The following is a 19,981-nucleotide window of genomic DNA, read 5'->3' on the forward strand; positions in this document are numbered from 1 at the left end:
GAGTTCTGTGTAGTTTCAGCCTGATTAATGAAACTGTTTATACAGTGTGCCTGTGTGTGCGTGACTCACAGCCTGGGTGTAAGATGCCTGTGACTCCCCTGAGGCAACACTCGCCTAGCTGGGAAGACAGTTCTGAGCCAGGATATCAGTTGTGCTGAGTGATGCTCAGTCTGATAACTCAGGGGTGCCAAGCCCAGAGCCTTCACTGGGCCACTGAACACACAGCCTGAAACTAAATGCTCAAACGTGACCGTGTTGTGTCCAGTCTCTTGTCAAGATGGATTGGGACACTCTGTCTAGACAGTTGTCTCCCTTGGGAAATCACAGTTGCTCTAAGAGGAGGCACATGGTCTCCTGTTAAGAATACAGAATAGGCCTGTGAGCTGTTTTGCAGGGGGCGGTGGAGTTGCTGTGAGGTACATGGGCCTGTGGAGCAGAACCCGCAGAAGGGAGTTGTCAGCTTCCATACTCACAGCATCTCAGGATCACGGTGGTGGCCTTCTCCTTCACACACGCAGTGTCAGCAGCACCCATGGGAAAGCGGAAATGTCACTGTCAGTGTCAGCCTGTCCAGAGCCAGTGATTCTTTTCCCCCACTGAGGAATGCTCAGAGATTAGCAGGTAACCCTGGATCATGGATTACCTGCTGGGAAGTGGGCAGAAGGTTATGCAACTTGCTTGCTTGGCATGATGGCCTATGTGGTTCCCTCTGTGGGCTGTGAGGCTGAGTGTTTTAACGTGGGGGCTCTAAAATGAGATAGATTTGGAATCAAATCCTGGTATGTCATGATCTTGGCTAAATTATTTAACATCTTGCCTTAGTTTCCTCATTGAAAATTAGGTTACTAATGATTCCTATCTTATTTGGTTGCTGTGAGGATTAGATGAGGTAGTGCATGGACACATCTTAGCTTAGTTTCAGACCCATAGCCGATGTTCAGTAAATGATGATTCTTTTTATTAGGCAGGACAGGTCAGGGTTGTGAGTTCATTTCTGGTGAGTCTCACCCATATTGAACTTTGGGTCTTGGTTCACCACTTGCCAGCTGTGACTTGGGACAAGTTATCTGACCTCTGAGTCAGTGTTCTAATATTACATGCAGTTTATAATTCCCACCTCAAAGTGCAGGTAGAATGAAATAAGAGTACCTGACACAAAGTAAGTGCTCAAAACACTCATTCCCTTTACCTTTGGTTCTTGACTGTCTGAAATGAGGAATGAGGTCCCTTTAAGCTTGTTGAGATTCCTCCCTAGCCTTGTATGCAGCTGTGTTCAGATAGCTTTGGCAGGAAGAAAGAGTTGCTTTTTTTTTATGACTATTTCATAATTTGTTGGCTCAGATCTGCTGCTGCCACACCCTGTGCCTCTCAGAGTCCCTGGGCCTTATTGCAATTAGCGTGTGCCTTGCCTCTCACCTCAGTGACCCTAGAAAGACGCTGCTCTGGAAGACTGCTGAATGCAAAATGGATTTTTCTCTCTGCTCTTTGGCGCGATTGCTGGCTCAGGGATTCTCAGCTGCAGGAGGAGGGGCTGGCAGGCCTGAACTGCAGTTGGACGTAGCGGCCAGGAGTTTTCTGGTTTTCATTAAAATTCTCTGGCTGTCTTTGGAATACTCCGTTGGCTATGACTAGGCGTTGGAGCCGGTTGTGCTGTTCTGTCAGCCTCACACACCCGTCAGACCACAGCGGCCCTGAGGATGAGAGAAAATTGAAGGTGGGGAACAGGCTGGGTAAGGGGTCTTGTTGAGCAGCGTTTGTGTAAGTGGTGTAAGGGACCCCTGTCCACAACAGCAGAGCTTGGATTTTGCAGTCTTAACTACAGATGGGGAGGTAGACAGAGCTGAGCTGGGAATGGGTAGCAAAGAGAAATCCTCTTCCAGCCTGTTCTTGATGACAGACTTGCTCTTGAGGGTAGACAGAAGTTTCCTGGCAGGTGTCAAGAGGACCCCCGAATGTTACATTCATGAATGAAATCAGTCTGGCCTAATCATTTTTCTGAGGTGCCGATAATCCTCATATGGCCAAAGAGATCAGGATTGGGTGTAAATTCTCTGAGGGTGGCAGATTGAATAAAGAAGATTCAGTTTTTAAATGTTAGTTTCTGGTAGCTGAAAAAAAAATCTCACTTGAGGCCTGACCTGTGGTGGCGCAGTGGATAAAGCGTCGACCTGGAAATGCTGAGGTCGCCAGTTCAAAACCCTGGGCTTGCCTGGTCAAGGCACATATAGGAGTTGATGCTTCCTGTTCCTCCCCCCTTCTCTCTCCTCTCTCTCTCTCCCCCTCTCTCTTTCCTTTCTAAAATGAATAAATAAATAAATAAATCTCACTTGGGAGTGAAATTTTAATCTGAGAACCCAGGTTTAAATTAGGACTCCAGTATTGATAAGCTTTGTGACTTTGAGCAAGTTACTTTCCTGGGTCTCACCTCCCCAGTGCCTGCGAGGATGAAATGAGATGAATTATGTAAAGGTCTTGGCATAGCATATGTTCTCAGTAAGTGGTAGCTATTGATATAAATTGGGCTGGATCTGACCTGGCACTCCAGCTCACCAAGCTATATCCCAGTTCTGTCACCTAGGACATTTGTTGTGTCATTTAAAAATTTGAGGCAGACGTGTTCCCTAGGGCAAATTGAATCTCCTCTCTTTGGAAAAATAAACCAACACATTATTATGTTTCCCACTGAAAGGCTTACAATGTCAGATATTTCATCTCTGGGTAACTTAGTAGGAAGAAAAGGATTTTTGACATCATTCTTGGTGGATAGATTGTGAGAAAGCCATTGTAATTGATCTTAGGTATTAATGTTCCCTGATGCTACCCCAAGAGAGCAACATTACTCCCATGGGAGCATCACTGAGGCTCCCAGTTGCCTTCATTTTATAGTCGACTACATTTCCAGTCTTTTCTCCTTTCACTCTATGCTTCAAGCCTTGTGTTCCAGCCACAGTGTACCGCTCACGCAAAATACTGAACATGGAACACATTATACGTACCGAAGAGTATTTTAAATACACATTTACAGTTTAATTTATTAATTAATTTTTTTTTTTTTTGTGGCAGAGACAGAGAGAGTCAGAGAGAGGGACAGATAGGGACAGACAGACAGGAAGGGAGAGAGATGAGAAATATCAATTCTTTGTTGTGGTTCCTTAGTTGTTCATTGATTGATTTCTCATATGTGCCTTGACCGGGGGGCTACAGCAGACCGAGTGACCCTTTGCTTGAGCCAGCGACCCTGGCCTCAAGCTGGTGAGCCTTGCTCAAACCAGAGGAGCTTGCGCTCAAGCTGGTGACCTCGCAGTCTCGAAACTGGGTCCTCCACATCCTGGTCCGATGCTCTATCCACTGCACCACCGCCTGGTCAGGCCACATTTACAGTTTAAAAGAAGAATAATCGGATGAAAACTGGTTATCCACCATCCAATTTATAAAATTAAGTATTTTGGGTGCCTTAGCTGCTCTGTACTCTCTGCCTCCACATCGTGTCTTCTTCCTCCCTTACCAGAAGCAATAATTATTTTAACATTTGTGTTCATCATTCCCTGACTTTATGGTTTAATAGCCTATGTTTGTATTTCTAAACTATATATTGTTTAGTTGTTTTTTTTTTTTAGAAATTATATTTAATGGGGTGACATTGGTCCATGAGAATACATAAATTTCAGGTAGACATCTCTATAGCATTTGGACTGTTGATTGCATTGTGTGCCCATCACCCAGTCAAATCATTTTCATCATCATATTTTTGTCCTTCTTTCCTTCCCTACTCTTATTATTTAGTTTTTTAAAACAAAGATTCAAGCATAAATCTAGCAAGCTTTATAAGAAAAGGGTGACATTGACACTCCTAGATCTAAAAATAATCTGAATTTACTCAGGGTATAGTCTGGCTTTAGTTTCCCTGGGAGTTCCAAAAGGTTTAAGTGTCAATGTGCAAGATTGTATGTGAATCCTAGGGAATGTGAGACTCACCACTGATGGGGCATCTGGATGGGGTGGTAGTGACGACCAGGCATTGGGCATCTGGTAGGATATGGTCGCAGAGAATGGACTGCTCTGCCTCTTCTGCTCCTCATTTCTCTGTGACTCAGGGAGTAGTTAAAGCCAAACTCATCTGTGGGATGAAGTAAATGCCATCAACTAACCCAGATAGACAGCAGGGAGGGGACAAGCAGATACTTCAGCACGTGGTCAAGACAAATAGAATCAGGAAAGAATTTGAACCAAGTTTATTTGTATTTGTCAGGTTAAAAAGAGAGTATGTAGAATATTCCATAGGTGGAATATTCTAATCTAAAAGTTAACCCCTTTCTACTAATAATAGATTTTAGTGGCTATGCTTATGGGATAGATTAATGCTGACATGATCTGAAGAGGGAGGATTTTTCTGTGTCCTCCTCCTATATGAAATGGCTAAACAGAAAAGAAAAAAAAAAGTTAACCCCTATGGTCCTGGCTGGATTGCTCAGTAGATAAAGCATCGTCCTGGTGTGCTGAGGTTGTAGATTAAATCCCTAGTCAGGGCACATATAAGAAGCAGTCAGTGAGTACACAAGTAAATGGAACAACTAAGTGGAACAGAGAGTTGTTGCTTCTCTTTCTCTCCCTTCCCCCCTCACATACTCCACTCTCAAATCAATGGAAAAATTAAAAATAAATAAGTAAAAGCTGACCCCTAAATCTTATCAAGCATCTAGAGCTGACTTATTGGAAATATAGAGGAAAGGATGAGAAGTTAAATTACACTCTAAGGAAGCAAACAAATAAATTTAGTATTGAACAAATGACTTGGCTTCTGCAAGAAGTCAGTGGCATGAAAAAAATAATGTGGCTTAAGGATAATAACCAAGCCTGACCAGGTGGTGGCACAGTGGATAGAGCACTGACCTGGGATGCTAAGGACCCAGGTTTGAAAGCCTGAGGTCACTTGCTGGCTTGAGCACGTGCTCAATAACATGATCCCAAGGTTGCTGGTTTGAGCAAGGGGTCATTGGCTCAGCTTGAGCCCCCCAGTCATGGCATTTATGAGAAGCAGTTGAACAACTAAAGTGATGCAACTATGAGTTGATGCTTCTCATCTCTCTCTTTTTCTGTCTCTCTCTCTCTCAAAAAAAAAAAAAAAAAAAAAAAAAAAAAAAAAGCCCTGACACACAGATAGCTTGGTTGGCTAGAGCACCATCCTGAAGCTCAGAGGTTGCTGGGTTCTATTCATGGTCAGGGCACATACAGGAACAGATCCATGCTCCTGTCTCTCTCTCCCTTCCTCTGTCACAAATAAATAAATAAAATAAAAGAGAATGGGTAAAAAAAAAGATGAGTTCTGAAGTACACGGGTAAAACAATGTGGAGTTTGTTTTAAAATATTCTACTAAGAAAAATATAGGGGGGGAAAAGGATAGATCAAGTTAATAGGTCAAAATGTTCATAATTGTTGAATCTGGGTAATAGGTATTGGGGGTCTACTTTTGAGTATGTTTGAAAATTTTATAATCATATATTTAAAATAGTTAGAATAAAGAGAGTTTAATGGCAGTGGGTTTGTTGTGATGACCATCTCCAATATGCCTCTCCCTGGAGTTATACTTCTCTGACCTGGTTGGCTTCTTCATGTGGTAGTTATTTTGGAAACCTCTGTTACTTGTTTCTACTTGAGCCTCTGATTCTTGTTTACTGCTTGGTGAAGGACATCTTCCAGTTTGTAGAGTCTTCTCTGCAGTTTCTGCAATTTCACAGTAATTTCACATGGTGCTTAGTGTGCTGGACCCTTTCAACCTGACAAGGTGTACCCCTAAATTCTTTGAGGTTTGGTTGAGTTATATTATTGTGATTTTTCTTTTTTCTGTTATCTCTTTCTTGGGAATATCTCTTATTCAGATATTGGACCCTTGTACAAATCCTCTAGAATGTTAGCTTCTTTCTCCTGTTTTCTATATCTTTGTTTTTTGATCCTTACACTCCAGGAGAATTCTTCTACTTTATCTTTTAATCCTTTTATTTAGTTTTTTCTTTTTTTTTTTTTCACAGAGACAGAGAGAGAGAGTCAGAGAGAGGGATAGAGACAGGCAGACAGGAACGGAGAGATGAGAAGAATCAATCATTAGTTTTTTGTTGCGCATTGCGACACCTTAGTTTCATTGGTTGCTTTCTCACATGTGCCTTGACCATGGGCCTTCAGCAGACAGAGTAACCCCTTGCTTGAGCCAGCAACCTTGGGTCCAAACTAGTGAGCTTTTGTTCAAACTAGATGAGCCCGTGCTCAAGCTGGCGACTTCGGGGTTTCGAACCTGGGTCCTTGGCATCCCAGTCCGACACTCTATCCACTGTACCACCGCCTGGTCAGGCAAATTTTTAATTTTTATTATTAAGTTGTCTTTTATTGTGTGTGTGTGTGTGTGAGAGAGAGAGAGAGAGAGAGAGAGAGAGAGAGACAGGGACAGACAGACAGGAAGGGAGAGAGATGAGAAGCATCAACCTGTTGTGGCATCTTAGTTGTTCATTGATTACTTTCTCATATGTGCTTTGACTGGGGGGCTCCAGCTGAGCCAATGACCCTTTGCTGAAGCCAGTGACCTTGGGCTCGAGCCAGCGACCTTGTGCTTCAAGCTAGCAACCATGGGGTCGTGTCTATGATCCCACACTCAGGCTAGCAACCCCATGCTGGTGAGCCCACGCTTAAGCCAGATAAGCCTGTGCTCAAGCTGGTGACCTCAGGGTTTTGAACCTGGGCCCTCAGCATCCCAGATTGATGCTCTATCCACTGCACCACTGCTTGGTTAGGCAAGTTGTCACTTTCTAAGAGCTCTTTTTTGTTCTCTAAGTGTTTCTTTTTTATAGTATACTATTTTTACTTTGTAGTGGCAGTTTTATATCCTTTTTGTGAGAATATTAGTGGTACTTACCCCCTGCGTAGTATCTGTTTCCTGCAAGTTGCTCTTTTTGTGTTTGCTGTGGTCTAGATCTCTATTAGAGGTTTTCCCAAGATGTCACTTTCAATGTGACCTTTGGCTGTGTTGCTCCTGATTAAGGGGAATGGTTTAAAAAAGGCTGTCAAAACCTTGACATTATGATAAGTGAAAGAAGCCACTCACAAAAGACCCTATAGTATATGATTTCATTTATATGAAATATCCAGAATAGGAAAATCTATAGAGACAGAACATAGAATAGTAGTTGCCTGGGGCTAGAGAGTGGGTAGAATGAAGGGTACAGGGTTTCTTTCTGGGGTGATGGGAAAGTTCTAAAATTGATTATGGTGATGGTTGTACAACTCTGTGAATATACTAAACCCTGCTGAATTGTATACTTTGAAAGAGTGAATTGAGTGTGTGAGTTATATCTTAATAAAGCTTAGTATTATATCTTAATAAACCATTCTGGTGGTGATGGTTGTACAACTTTGTGAGTATACTAAACACCATTGAATTGTGTACACTTTAATGCCAAACTGATGGTGGTGCAGTGGACACTGGGGGCCCCAGTTCTAAATCCCACGGTCTCTGGCTAGAATGTGGGCTTGTGGGCTTGAGCATGGCATCATCGACCTGAGCATAGCATCATCGACCTGAGCATAGCATCATTGACCTTAGCATGGCATCATCGACCTGAGCATAGCATCATCTACCTGAGCATAGCATCATCGACCTGAGCATAGCATCATTGACCTGAGCATAGCATCATCGACCTGAGCATAGCATCATTGACCTGAGCATAGCATCATCGACCTGAGCATGGCATCATCGACCTGAGCATAGCATCATCGACCTGAGCATAGCATCATTGACCTGAGCATAGCATCATTGACCTGAGCATAGCATCATCGACCTGAGCATAGCATCATCGACCTGAGCATAGCATCATCGACCTGAGCATGGCATCATCGACCTGAGCATGGCATCATCGACCTGAGCATAGCATCATCGACCTGAGCATAGCATCATCGACCTGAGCATAGCATCATTGACCTGAGCATGGCATCATCGACCTGAGCATAGCATCATTGACCTGAGCATGGCATCATCGACCTGAGCATAGCATCATCGACCTGAGCATGGCATCATCGACCTGAGCATGGCATCATTGACATTATCTCAAGGGCACTGGCTAAAGCCCAAAGGTCGCTGGCTAAAAGACAAGGTCACTGGCTTGAGCGCCAGGTCGCTGGCTTGAGCAAGCTGTCACTAGCTCAACTTGAGCCTCCCCCCAATCAAGGCACAAATAAGAAACAATCAATAACCAACTAAAGTGAAGCAATAACAAATTGATACTTCTCATCTCCCTTCTCCCCCTGTTTATTCCTTCCTATCTCTCTCTCTTTAAAAAATAAAATTGGACACTTTAAAAAGGTAAATTGATTATGTGAGTTAATTAAATATAGTGTGTATATATTAATTTTTAATTGATTTTAGAGAGAGAGAAGAAAGGGGAGAGAGGGAGAGAAAGAGATTGAGAGAAAGAGAGAGACTTCAATTTGTTTTTCCACTTAGTTGTGCATTCATTGGTTACGTCTTGTATGTATCCTGACCAGGGATTGAACCTGCAAACCTCACACATCAGAACAATGCTCTAACCCAGTGGTCCCCAACCTTTTTTGGGCCACGGACCGGTTTAATGTCAGAAAATATTTTCACGGACTGGCCTTTAGGGTGGGACGGATAAATGTATCACGTGACGGAGACAAGCGTCAAGAGTGAGTCTTAGATGGATGTAACAAAGGGAATCTGGTCATTCACTTAAACTGTTTTTAAAAATAAAACATTGTTCAGACTTAAATATAAATAAAACGGAAATAATGTAAGTTATTTATTCTTTCTCTGCGGACCAGTACCAGTCCGCGGCCCGGGGGTTGGGGACCACTGCTCTAACCAACTAAGCTACCTGGCCAGGGTGTGAATTATATCTTAATAAAGCTGACCAAAAAAACAAAACAAAACAAAAAACTGTCAGGAAACTGAATATCAAATGGAGATCATTAACTCTGGGCCTCACTGTAGCATGATTGGGCTGGGCTGCTTTGGGGGGGCCTTGAAGGGGCACCCTCAGGTTTGCCCCAGGCTGCGTTCTCCCGGGATGAGACTTACACTCCTTTCTGTGGAGAGTGGTGCTACCTCGGTAGCCAGGAAGATGTGTGGCACTCTACCTTTAGTAGTCAGAGTGCTCTTTGTTACATTGCCCTTCAAATATGCTGGGTCCTTCTGGACCAGAGACAGTCTTACTTTTTATTATAGAAAATGTCAAAGATTTAGAAAACTAGAGAGTACAGTGAAACTCCATGTTCCCATCACCCAGGTTCACCAGTGATCACTTCATAGACATTTTTATTTCATCTGTATCCCCTGCCCCTTCTCCCAGAGTATTTTAAAGCAAACACTAGACATTTCTATTTTATGTTTTCCAGACACTAAACCTCTAGAATCTTCCCCTGGGGAGAGGATATAGGGACCGAACTTCTTTTTGAGCAGTTTTCACTCTTCTTGATTGTGGCATCTGATACCCCTGGGTACACAGTACTGTCGGTCCTGGGCCTGGGAGGATTCTGTGGTTTAAATTGGCTCAATTCTCATCCCTGCATCTGGCCTAGGATTTAGATTTCAGAGTTTGCTAAGTCAGTCTTCTTTTTCCCTGTACTTGTACAGTTTTGTTATTAGGAAGAAAAGTATTCCGCTGACTTTTTGTGGGGTTTCTGGAGCAGGCAAAATGAGAAGCAGCTGTTTGCTGTGCTGTGGTCTTGGGAAGATGGACTGCCCCGCCCCCCCTTCCCCCAGTCGTGCTCTGCCTACTCCATTCTGCTCAACCCTATAACCCTATTTTATTCACTTAAACTGTTTGGATTTATTTGCCTTCAAAACTCTCTTCCAGTCTTCTAAGAAGGATCTTCTTACTTCAGCCGCCTTTCTTCTGACCTTGAGTCTAGGCAAAGTTAAGGCGTCCCTGTGTTTGTGCCTCGCTGGCATTCTGTGCTCGCCTCTTATTATAGAGTTGTTTGCTTGCACTTTGCCTGCTGCATTGCAGTTTGTTTACCTGCCCGTTTTCCCTGGGAGGCAGGATTTGTGAGTCTGACTATGTCTTGTTTTTCCCTGAATCATGAGCACAATGCCTCGCTCCCAGAAAACATTTGATAACTCATTCTGGATCACTGCACGCTGTGCTTCCAGGGTGGGGACAGACAGCAGACAATGCCCTTTCCTTCTTGCCTCTCACTGGCACCACTGTTTGCTAAATAGGAAGGAGCAAAGCTTGCCTTGTCTTCTGACTTCTTGTTTTGCAACGCTGTTCCCTTTGCTTTCAAGCCTGGTGTTTTATTCCCAGTCAGCAGGTTGGGGGGGTGGTGTCTTAGAGTTTAAACACCCTACCAGAGAAGGAATGGGTTCAGTCAGAGATGCGTGTTCCCCTCCCTTGGTAGAAAGGTTTGTGGTCTACAGTCCACCTCCCGCTAGAGAGGAGGGTGTTGTTTTGACAACTACTTAGTTCTCTGTACAGTTTTCCGTTGCTTTTTCCCTTTGGGCAAATGCCAGGAGGAGTTTTTCTTTGAAAACAAATTTTTTTTTATTTAGAAATTAAGTTTAATAGGGTGACATTGATCAATGAGTGTACATAGGATCCTGGCCTATTAGCTCAGTTGGTTAAGAGTGTCATCCCGAAACAAGGTTGTGGGTTCGATTTCCAGTCAGGGCACATATGGGAAGCAACCAGAAAAAGCACAACTGAGTGGAACAACAAATGCTTTTCCTGCCCCTCCCCTCTCTCTCCCTTCCTCTCTCTGTCTCTAAAAATCAGTAAAAATTAAGCCCTGACTGGAGAGCTTGGTTTGTTGGACTGTTGTCCTGGAGCGTGGAGGTTGCCGGTTCGATTCCCCAGTCAGGGCACATACAGGACCAGCTCAATGTTCCCGTCTCTCTCTCTCTCTCTCAAAAAAAAAAAAAAAAAAAAAAGAAAGAAAGAAAGAAAGAAAAAAAGAGTACATAGGTTTTAGGTAAACATTTCTATAGCATTTGAACAGCTAATTACGTTATGAGCCCATCACCCAAAGTCAAATAGTTTTCTGTCACCATATATTTGTCCTTCTTTACTCCCTTCTCCCTCATCCCACTCCCAGGAGAATTTTTTAAATTACTGATTACATTGTTAAAAAAAATCTGGTGTTAAAGTGTTATCTATGAGAGGTTCTATTGCAAAATATAACTTTGCAAGGGTGACACTTAGTCTGTTTTTTCTTCTTCTTTTCTTTCGAGAGAGAGGAAAGGAGGAGGAGTGGGGTGGGGTTGGGGAGAGAGACAGACAGAGAGAAACATCAATTCATTGTTCCACTAAGTTGTGCCATGGATTTCTTCTCACATGTGCCCTGATGGGGGCTCAAACTGGTGATCTTAGGGTTGAGCTGGTGACCTCAGGATTGAACTGGCAAACTTGGTGCTCCAGATAATGCTCTATCCACTGCACCGCTGGCCAGGGCATTAACCCTTTTTTTCTTAAAGCATGTTCCTCAAGATGCTATGATGATCCTCCAGGGTGGAGAAATAGAGCACTAGTCTTCAAACAAACTTGGGTGCTGGATTAAACAACGTTAAATAGGGTTCCTTACTGCTGGACTTCTCAGAGCCTTGCTGCTGTGCATTGTGGGGATCCTAGAGGGGTATGCAGTAGGCAGACTTTCTAAATTTGCTTTTCATCTGAGGAGCAGATGATTTTAGCTTGGTGTTGTGTGAAACATGCACAACTCTGGAAATAGCCCCTCAGCTTAAATTCATTCTTTGAAGTCTAATTCAAATGCCACTTCCGCCAAGGCTTTCCTCTTCCCCCAGAGATATATAACCCTTTCCTTCTTTGCATTGCACTGCCTTCATTTGTGTGATTGTCTCCCTACCTCTTCCCTACCCACAGGAGATCATAAATTCCTTATACGTGCCGTATCACTTCCACGGCATCTGGGACATTGCCTTGTACAAAGGTGCTCAAGGCATGTTTGCAGTGCTGCATTTGGTGCCTTGGCTGAGTCATCCATAGAGTCCAGAGGGCACCAGCAGGGGCGGGAGCCCAAGATGGGTCTGGAGCTTGAGACTCTCACTGCTGAGGGATATGGATGGGGGAGAGGGCTCACAGCAAGGGCACAGGTCCAGCATCAGAGCCTGGTCCTGGAGGACAGAATAGGAAAGCTATATCAGGAGATGCTGAGAATATTAATCAAGTGTACTGAAGGCTGGTTGTATGCCAGCCACTCTCTGGTCAGCTTTGAACACTTAACCATATGTAAAGCCAGTGGCCAGGGCCGACATCACAGCAGCCTGACCCATGCAGGTTCGCATTGGATTCGGACAGTCAGTAAAGAAACAATGGAGCCAAAAACTGATGGGCATTTTCTTTAATTCTAGCCTGCACCCGGCGGGCAAGTAAAAACACACACTGAGCTCCAAAACCCACTCACATTCAGTGCTCACAAAGCTACTGACTTAATCCGAGTTTCCTAGAATCAAAGGTTTTTAGCTCACCAGCCTTATTCTCCTCAGTTCCCCATCTCCTTCCTTATCCCAGGTACAACTCTGCACAAACTGGCTTCTCACTCAACACTCCGCCATCTTGGCTGCTTCTCCTTGCCTCCTCCACGTGGCCTCTTTCTGCTCTCCTCTCTGCTCTCTCCTCTAATATTAATCCCAGGAACCGAGAGAGCAAGCTCCCGTTCTGCCCCTATTTTATAGTGTAGAAATCCAAACCTTTAATCCAATATACAAAATAGGGAAGTCTATACTACAAAGTCACCTTCTGAGGCATGGTAGGATTGTGCCACCCCACATCAAAAAGGGTGGGAAAGGCTTAATCCCAAAACCAAGCCCCAGGCTACAAGGATTCTGCCTGCCTTTAGCCCACCCCCAACACACATTAATATCACCTGGGCGACGGCCTCCTCGTGGGCAGCGCCATCTTTAACAAAGGAAGCATAATATATTTTATCTGCTCAACACCATAATTCCGACCTTTCAAGCAGGTGGTATTCTTCCTATTTTATAGATGAAGAAACAGGGCATCAGAAAGGTACAGTAGGAGTAAATACCTAAATTACCAGGCACTGTGCTGGGGACACAAAGATGAATTAAACTCAGGCCTTTCCCAGAGGGAACCCTAGTTTTATGGAGTAGATAGCCCTGTAAATAAGTAATTATAAACAGTGGGGGTACTACAGTAATGAAGCTGTGATCAGGGTATTATGGGAGAACCAAGAGCAAGGCTGAGCAAGAGTGCAGGGTTTGAAGGGACCAAAGACTAATATATACATTCCTAAATATAAATAAGTAAAGAAAAGCATGGGGCGAGAAATACTGCTTGGAATTTATTGTTAGTGGAGTATGAGATGTGAGATAGGTGAGAAGTGAGGCTGGAGAAGTTGAGACAATGTTTTAAACGTGTTGAAGAGTTTTGTACTTGATTTGGAAAATTATGGGAAACCATTATAGGGTTTTCAGCATGAAAGGAAGCTGTCTAGCACATTTTAGCTACCCAGGTAATGGGTAGAAGGTAGTATTATTCCCATTTTCTAGATGAGGGAATGTGACCCAGCTTGTCAGAGGTGGAACAGAGCCACGATTTCAATTCAAATCCATCTTGAATCTTTTCCACTACTAAGTGACCTCTCAAAGTAACAATGGCCAACAATTGAATTTCCTATTGAAAAATACTGCTCCTCTCACTCTGATATTTGAATCATAGAATAGTTATAAGACTTGATATAATCAAGAGCTAGTACTTAGTGCCATAGATGTTCAAAGGGAGAGATTAGGAAGGACTTCATGGGAGAGATGGGATCTATGTCATCTTGAAGGAAGAGCCAAACGAGAACAGATGATGGGAAACCAGGTGAGATAAAGATGGGGTTGGAGGAGTCAGGTTGTGCCACCAAGTGGTAGAGTAGGAGTGGGCACGGGAAACATGACGAGGCATAGGCATGGTCACTTCTTTTTGACATAGCCATGTAAAGAGGAAGGAAACAAAAGTGACCATGTTCCTTAATTTCCACCTTCACTTTTGCTGAATATAAACATACAACCGGCATTTAAAAAATCTTCCTACTACCTTAGTACAGTCAATGGAGAGTTCACTCCCTGCAGTGTTCTCCCTTACACTGCACTGAGATTGATGTTAGTGTTCCTCTTCCTCTCCTCAAACCTACTGTGAACGTAAAGGGGCAACAGTTGAGGGCCCTGTAGCTAGTAGGACTACAGCCAGATTTTCAATAAACCATCTGTGTGAAAATGCAATACTAGAAGTCTGTATGAGGAACAGAGCTTGCTTACACAGAAGAAGGGAGTGTGTGTTTGTTTTGGCGCTCACAGATTCTCTAAATATTCCTTCAATCTCTGTTACAATTCATTTCAGAGACTGGAGTTGAGATTAAATAATTTTTTAAAAAATTTATTGATTTTAGTGAGAGATACAGGAAGAGAGAGAGAGAGAGAGAGAGAGAGAGAGAGAGAGAGAAACATCAGTCTGTTCCTGTATGGGCCCTGACCAGGGATCATACCGGCAACCTTTGTGCATCAGGTCAACACTCTGAAACAACCAAGCATTCTGACTAGAGCTGGAGTTGGGATTTTTTTGCAAATACTATTATGTTATACTACAGTCAATGGTGTGGTGGAAAGAGGATGCTCCTTTGAATCATAACACAGCTGGATTAGTATCCCAGCTTCTCTGCCTACCAATTCTTTTATCTGGGGCATGTTATTAACTTCATTAAGACTAGTCTTATAGATATTTGATGTTGTAATTATGCCCTCTCTCTTTGCCATCAGTAAATTTACCCTCATCCTTGGGTAATTCTTGGTATCAAGCAAGCATGCTCTAATATTTCTTATCTGGAAGCAAAATAACAAATCTCAAAACCTTTTCTATTTTTATTATTTAATTTTAAACTGTTGACATTATATCCTTCTCTAGTTATCTTCTAGTTTTTTTTTTCTTTTTCTCAGTAAAACTTAAAAGTCCATAGTTTTAGCTTTGATTTCTCCTCCTCACTCTAATTTCTTCCTGTCATTTTATCAGGACTAGTCTTGTCTGAAGGTCAACTAATGACCTTCATGTTGCCAAATCTAAGGCCACTGCTTTCTTTTAATCTTCCCTATTCTCTGAGCAGCATTTGTCAAGGCCAATCACTGTTTTCTTGGAAATTCTACTTTCCTGGGTCTCTTTTTATCTTTCAAGTCTCTTCTCCTCAGCCTCTAAATGGTGGTCTGCTCCCCAGTCTGAAACTGCCCCCTTCTCTCCTTTATTTATTCTCTTTTCCTAGATAACCTCTTCTTGCCAATGGCTTTAATAACATTCATTTGCTAATGATCTTTACATTTGCATTTTAATCCTCAGACTTTCTCTGGAATCCAGACTCATGTTCAGATAGATGCCTAACATCTATCTGAGGTGGAACAGAGCCACGATTTCAATTCAAATCCATCTTGAATCTTTTCCACTACTAAGTGACCTCTCAAAGTAACAATGGCCAACAATTGAATTTCCTATTGAAAAATACTGCTCCTCTCACTCTGATATTTGAATCATAGAATAGTTATAAGACTTGATATAATCAAGAGCTAGTACTTAGTGCCATAGATGTTCAAAGGGAGAGATCAGGAAGGATCTCTAGCATCTTAGTCAGTGGTGCCACTATTCCCCCCAAGTACTCAAGCCAGAATACCTAGGTGTCACTTTTAATTTTCTTTCTTCCCCATCATTGTCCAGTTCTTTAGCAAGTCTTAGCTTTTCTGTCTTCAAAACCATTCCCATACTTGTCTCCTTTCCTCCATCTGCACTGCGAGCACCCTAGTCCCAGCCACACACTCTCTCACGTGGACTGTTTGCAGTGGCCTCTTAACCAGTCCCTTTGTTTCTACTTCTCTCCATACCACAATATCCTCCTTTACAGGACCAGAGAAATCTTTTCAACTGTTCATTGGTTAGGTCACATTTTGTAAATCCCTCCAGGTGGCCCCCCATGGCACTCGATGACATCCAGACTCCTCTAGCTCTGTGACCTGCCCCATGTCCGTGTCTTGGCCTCTTCTTTTTGACCAAGCGCCCAGCCTTATTACTCCAGCTTTAGTTCCACGACCATGCCAAGTTCGTTCTTACTTTAGGGCCTTTGTACTAGCTGTTCCTTCAGCTTGAAATGCTCTTCTTTCATTCTTCATCTTTTTTATTTTATTATTATTTTTTTTTGTATTTTTCTGAAGCTGGAAACGGGGAGAGACAGTCAGACAGACTCCCGCATGCGCCCGACCGGTATCCACCCGGCACGCCCACCAGGGGCGATGCTCTGCCCACCAGGGGGCGATGCTCTGCTCCTCCGGGGCGTTGCTCTGCCGCGACCAGAGCCACTCTAGCGCCTGGGGCAGAGGCCAAGGAGCCATCCCCAGCGCCCGGGCCATCTTTGCTCCAATGGAGCCTCGGCTGTGGGAGGGGAAGAGAGAGACAGAGAGGAAGGAGGGGGGAGGTGGAGAAGTAAATGGGCGCTTCTTCTATGTGCCCTGGCCGGGAATTGAACCCTGGTCCCCCGCATGCCAGGCTGACGCTCTACCGCTGAGCCAACCGGCCAGGGCTCATTCTTCATCTTTATGTGCTTGGGTCTTTCTTATTCGCATATCATTTTAAATACAGCCATCTCAGAGAGGCCTTCTCTGACAGCCAGTCTACAATAGCTGCCTAGTTAGCCTTTGTCCCTTCCTTTTATTTTAATTCTATTAGCACTATCTGATATTTTTCTTGTTTATTTATGTATATGCTTATTGCCCCATTCATTCATTGCTCTGTTTTCTGCCCACCTGGAAGGTATGTTTTATGAAAGGGGGACTTGGCTCTTACATTGCTGTAGCTGCTGGACCAGTGACTTGCACGTAATAGATGTTCAGTGCAGATGTATAGAATGAGTGAAATATGTTTTTCTCATCTGTAGAATGCAAAGGCTAATACTTATGTCTCTGAGTTGTTGAGGGCTTGCATTATTTAATTTGATAATACATGTAAAGTGAATAGTTCTATGTGTAGTACACTGTGTTTAATAAATGGACACTATTTTTTTTAACGTATCTGGCTCATCATAGACAGTTAACAAAGATTAGTTGTCTTTCTTTCTTGCAGTCTGCATCCCCTGTGGTGTTTTATATTTAAATAACCTGTACTCTGGACAAAGCAAAAGGCACTTTCCTGTCAGCTCTATTTTTTTTCTAAAGAAGTTTAAAAAATCATTATTCAATGAATAGTCAACATAAGAACCATTATTAATGTCACTTCTGCCCACCATCACCCATGTAATACACACAGACACACTGCATTATAACATTGGTTGGCTTTCTCTTGGGAAATTATAATTTTCTTCTTCCTTCGGTTATCTGATCTTTTCCAGTTCTCCATAGGATCAAAGTATTTGGGGGTTTGATTTTCTCTCACATTGTTTAGGTTCTCTGAAAAATATTCCCAGATTTTGTGTGTTCTGTTCACTTTTTCTTTTGCATTTATTTATTTATTTATTTATTTATTTATTTATTTATTTTTTATGGAGACAGAGAGAGAGAGTCAGAGAGAGGGATAGAGAGGGACAGACAGGAACGGAGAGAGACGAGAAGCATCAATCATTGGTTTTTCGTTGCAACACCTTAGTTGTTCATTGATTGCTTTCTCATATGTGCCTTGACCACGGGTCTTCAGCAGACCAAGTGACCCCTTGCTCAAGCCAGTGACCTTGGATCCAAGCTAGTGAGCTTTTCTTTTCTTTTTTTTTACAGAGACAGAGAGTCAGAGTGAGGGATAGACAGGGACACATAGACAGGAATGGAGAGATGAGAAGCATCAATCATCAGTTTTTCATTGCGCATTGTGACACCTTAGTTGTTCATTGATTGCTTTCTCATATGTGTCTTGACCGTGGGCCTTCAGCAGACCGAGTAACTCCTTGCTCGAGCCAGCGACCTTGGGTCCAAGCTGGCGAGCTTTTTGCTCAAGCCAGATGAGCCCGTGCTCAAACCGGCAACCTCGGGGTCTCGAACCTGGGTCTTCCGCATCCCAGTCTGACGCTCTATCCATTGCGCCACTGCTTGGTCAGGCCAAGCTGGTGAGGTTTTTGCTCAAGCCAGATGAGTTCGCGCTCAAGCTGGCAATCTCGGGGTCTCGAACTTGGGTCCTCCGCATCCCAGTCTGATGCTCCATCCACTGCGCCACCGCCTGGTTAGGCTCTTTTATATTTATTTAATAAATATTGATTTAGGCTCAGCTGAGTGCCAGGCCATGGGGATATAGATAGGAATTCATAGGGATCTCTGTCCTTAAGGCCTAGTCGGGAAGGCAGGATACAAAAACCAGTGAGGATAATAAAGTGTCATGCAGAGGGTCTCCTTATAGCGGAGGCACAAAGGAATGAGTGGCTTATTCATGTGGAGGGAAAGGAAGGTTTCAGAGATACTCACCAGCCAGCAAAGAGAGAATGGGCATGTGAGTAAAGGTCTAGAGGGATGAACCTGCCTCATGTCTGTGCCCTGGGAGCCTGGTGTGGCTGTGTGGTCACAGTGGTGCTGGCAACTCAAAGGCCACGGGAAGCAAAGCTGCTGGGATGCACCTGTCTGAGCCGTGATGGCTCTCTGTGCCCTGCTAAGGAATGTGAACTTTCTCCAACAATAACAATGACAGGAGCAGCACTTAACGTGTATGAAGCTCTTCCTCCATGCCAGGTTCTCTTCCTCATGCTGTACTCTATTCATTCCTTTAATTGCAACCCTGGGTGTAGGTACTGTTACCCCTGTTTACAAATAAAGAAACTGAGGCACAAAGAGGATAGGGAGGTTGCCCAGAGTCAGCAAAGGCAGAGGCAGGACTCAGAGTCCTGGGGTGTGGCTCTGAGTGCACCCTCATCACCAGGGCACTGGACTTCCTTTCAGATGGCTCTGTATACATAGCAGGAGCCCCTGTGGAGATTTGAGGAACGACATGGTCAGATTAGTTCTTTGAAAAGGTTGCTGTGGAGTCATGTCACTGCTTGTACAGGGGTTGTTTCTGAAAGCATCTAAGGCAAAGAGTGCTGAGTTCCATTGTCCCTGGAAGTGAGGAGCGGCCGAGTGAGGTTTGCTGTTAGCACAGCAGCTTCCCAGCCTCGGAACTGAGCATGGCCTTGGGGAGGCACACATGGCAGGGACGAATAGTTGGTTTGTAGTGAGCGGCCCTGTTGTTTGAAAAGCACAAAAGCAATGCACTCCTATGGAAACTGAGCCCCTCAGAGGTAATAGCAGACTCAGCTACCCGCTCACTTTCTCCAGGGCCCATACTCACCTAATGGGCGGTGGAGCCCACGTGTTGCTTAGATAGTGATTTTCCCCATCCCTGTTCCTCTCCCCAGAGGAGTGGCGTGGATGGAGGTCAGGCCTACGTGTGATGACAGCAGGGTGGAGGAAGGTCTTTGTGAAGTGGGGAAGTGGGAAGAAGGCAGAGAGAGCAGGCAGCACGTGGCAGCTGCTGCCCAGGGACGAGAGGCTGGCCCCAGTGAAGCTTGAGCAGGTGGACAGGAGAACATGGATGTGAGAGATGTAAAGGAGGTTAAGTATTCTGGACCCAGTGACTCATTGGATTTGATCCCTTCAAGCATTTTCTGATCTGAAAACATATAGTTTATTATCGTATCTTTCTGTTTTCAAAGTCTGGTAAAATTCCTTCTAATATCAAACTCCGTGAGCCTTAGTAACACAGTCCTCTCCCTGTTCCTGGCCTGTCTTCTGCAGGTATTAGGAACTTTGATCAATCTGTCTGTTCTGTCACAGTGGTGCAGTATTTCTGTGTTTGTTGTTGTTTTGTTGTTACAAATAGACATTATATTAGGTCAGTCCTCCTGAAAGTGCTTTAAAAAAACCTACCACAATATTTTCTCTTACAAGTTTTATGTTAAGTTCACTGATTTTTAAAAAATTGATGTGATTTTATAACTACTTTAAAGAAAACCTTAACCTGATTACAGTGATAAAAA

At 43.7% G+C, this 19,981-nt stretch overlaps 1 protein-coding gene and 1 non-coding gene across 5 annotated transcripts in view; both read left to right on the plus strand.

Moving 5' to 3' along the window:
* RAB30 (RAB30, member RAS oncogene family) overlaps nt 1-19,981 on the plus strand; it is a 112,926-nt gene that overhangs the window by 54,767 nt on the left and 38,178 nt on the right. Inside the window, exon 1 of one of the 4 annotated variants that reach the window (XM_066249256.1) lies at nt 1,475-1,714. The exons of the other annotated variants lie outside the window; for them this stretch is intronic. The gene's annotated coding sequence lies outside the window, so the exon portion shown is untranslated. Of the gene's footprint in view, nt 1-1,474; nt 1,715-19,981 lie in introns of those variants that run through there. 4 annotated transcript variants of the gene reach the window in all.
* Nucleotides 4,293-4,430, plus strand: LOC136321256 (small nucleolar RNA SNORA29). The gene has a single exon (XR_010728530.1). It is a non-coding gene; the product is annotated as a small nucleolar RNA SNORA29 (small nucleolar RNA).

Source organism: Saccopteryx bilineata, chromosome 1 (assembly GCF_036850765.1).
Source record: "Saccopteryx bilineata isolate mSacBil1 chromosome 1, mSacBil1_pri_phased_curated, whole genome shotgun sequence".
NCBI classification, from domain to species: Eukaryota; Metazoa; Chordata; class Mammalia; order Chiroptera; family Emballonuridae; genus Saccopteryx; species Saccopteryx bilineata.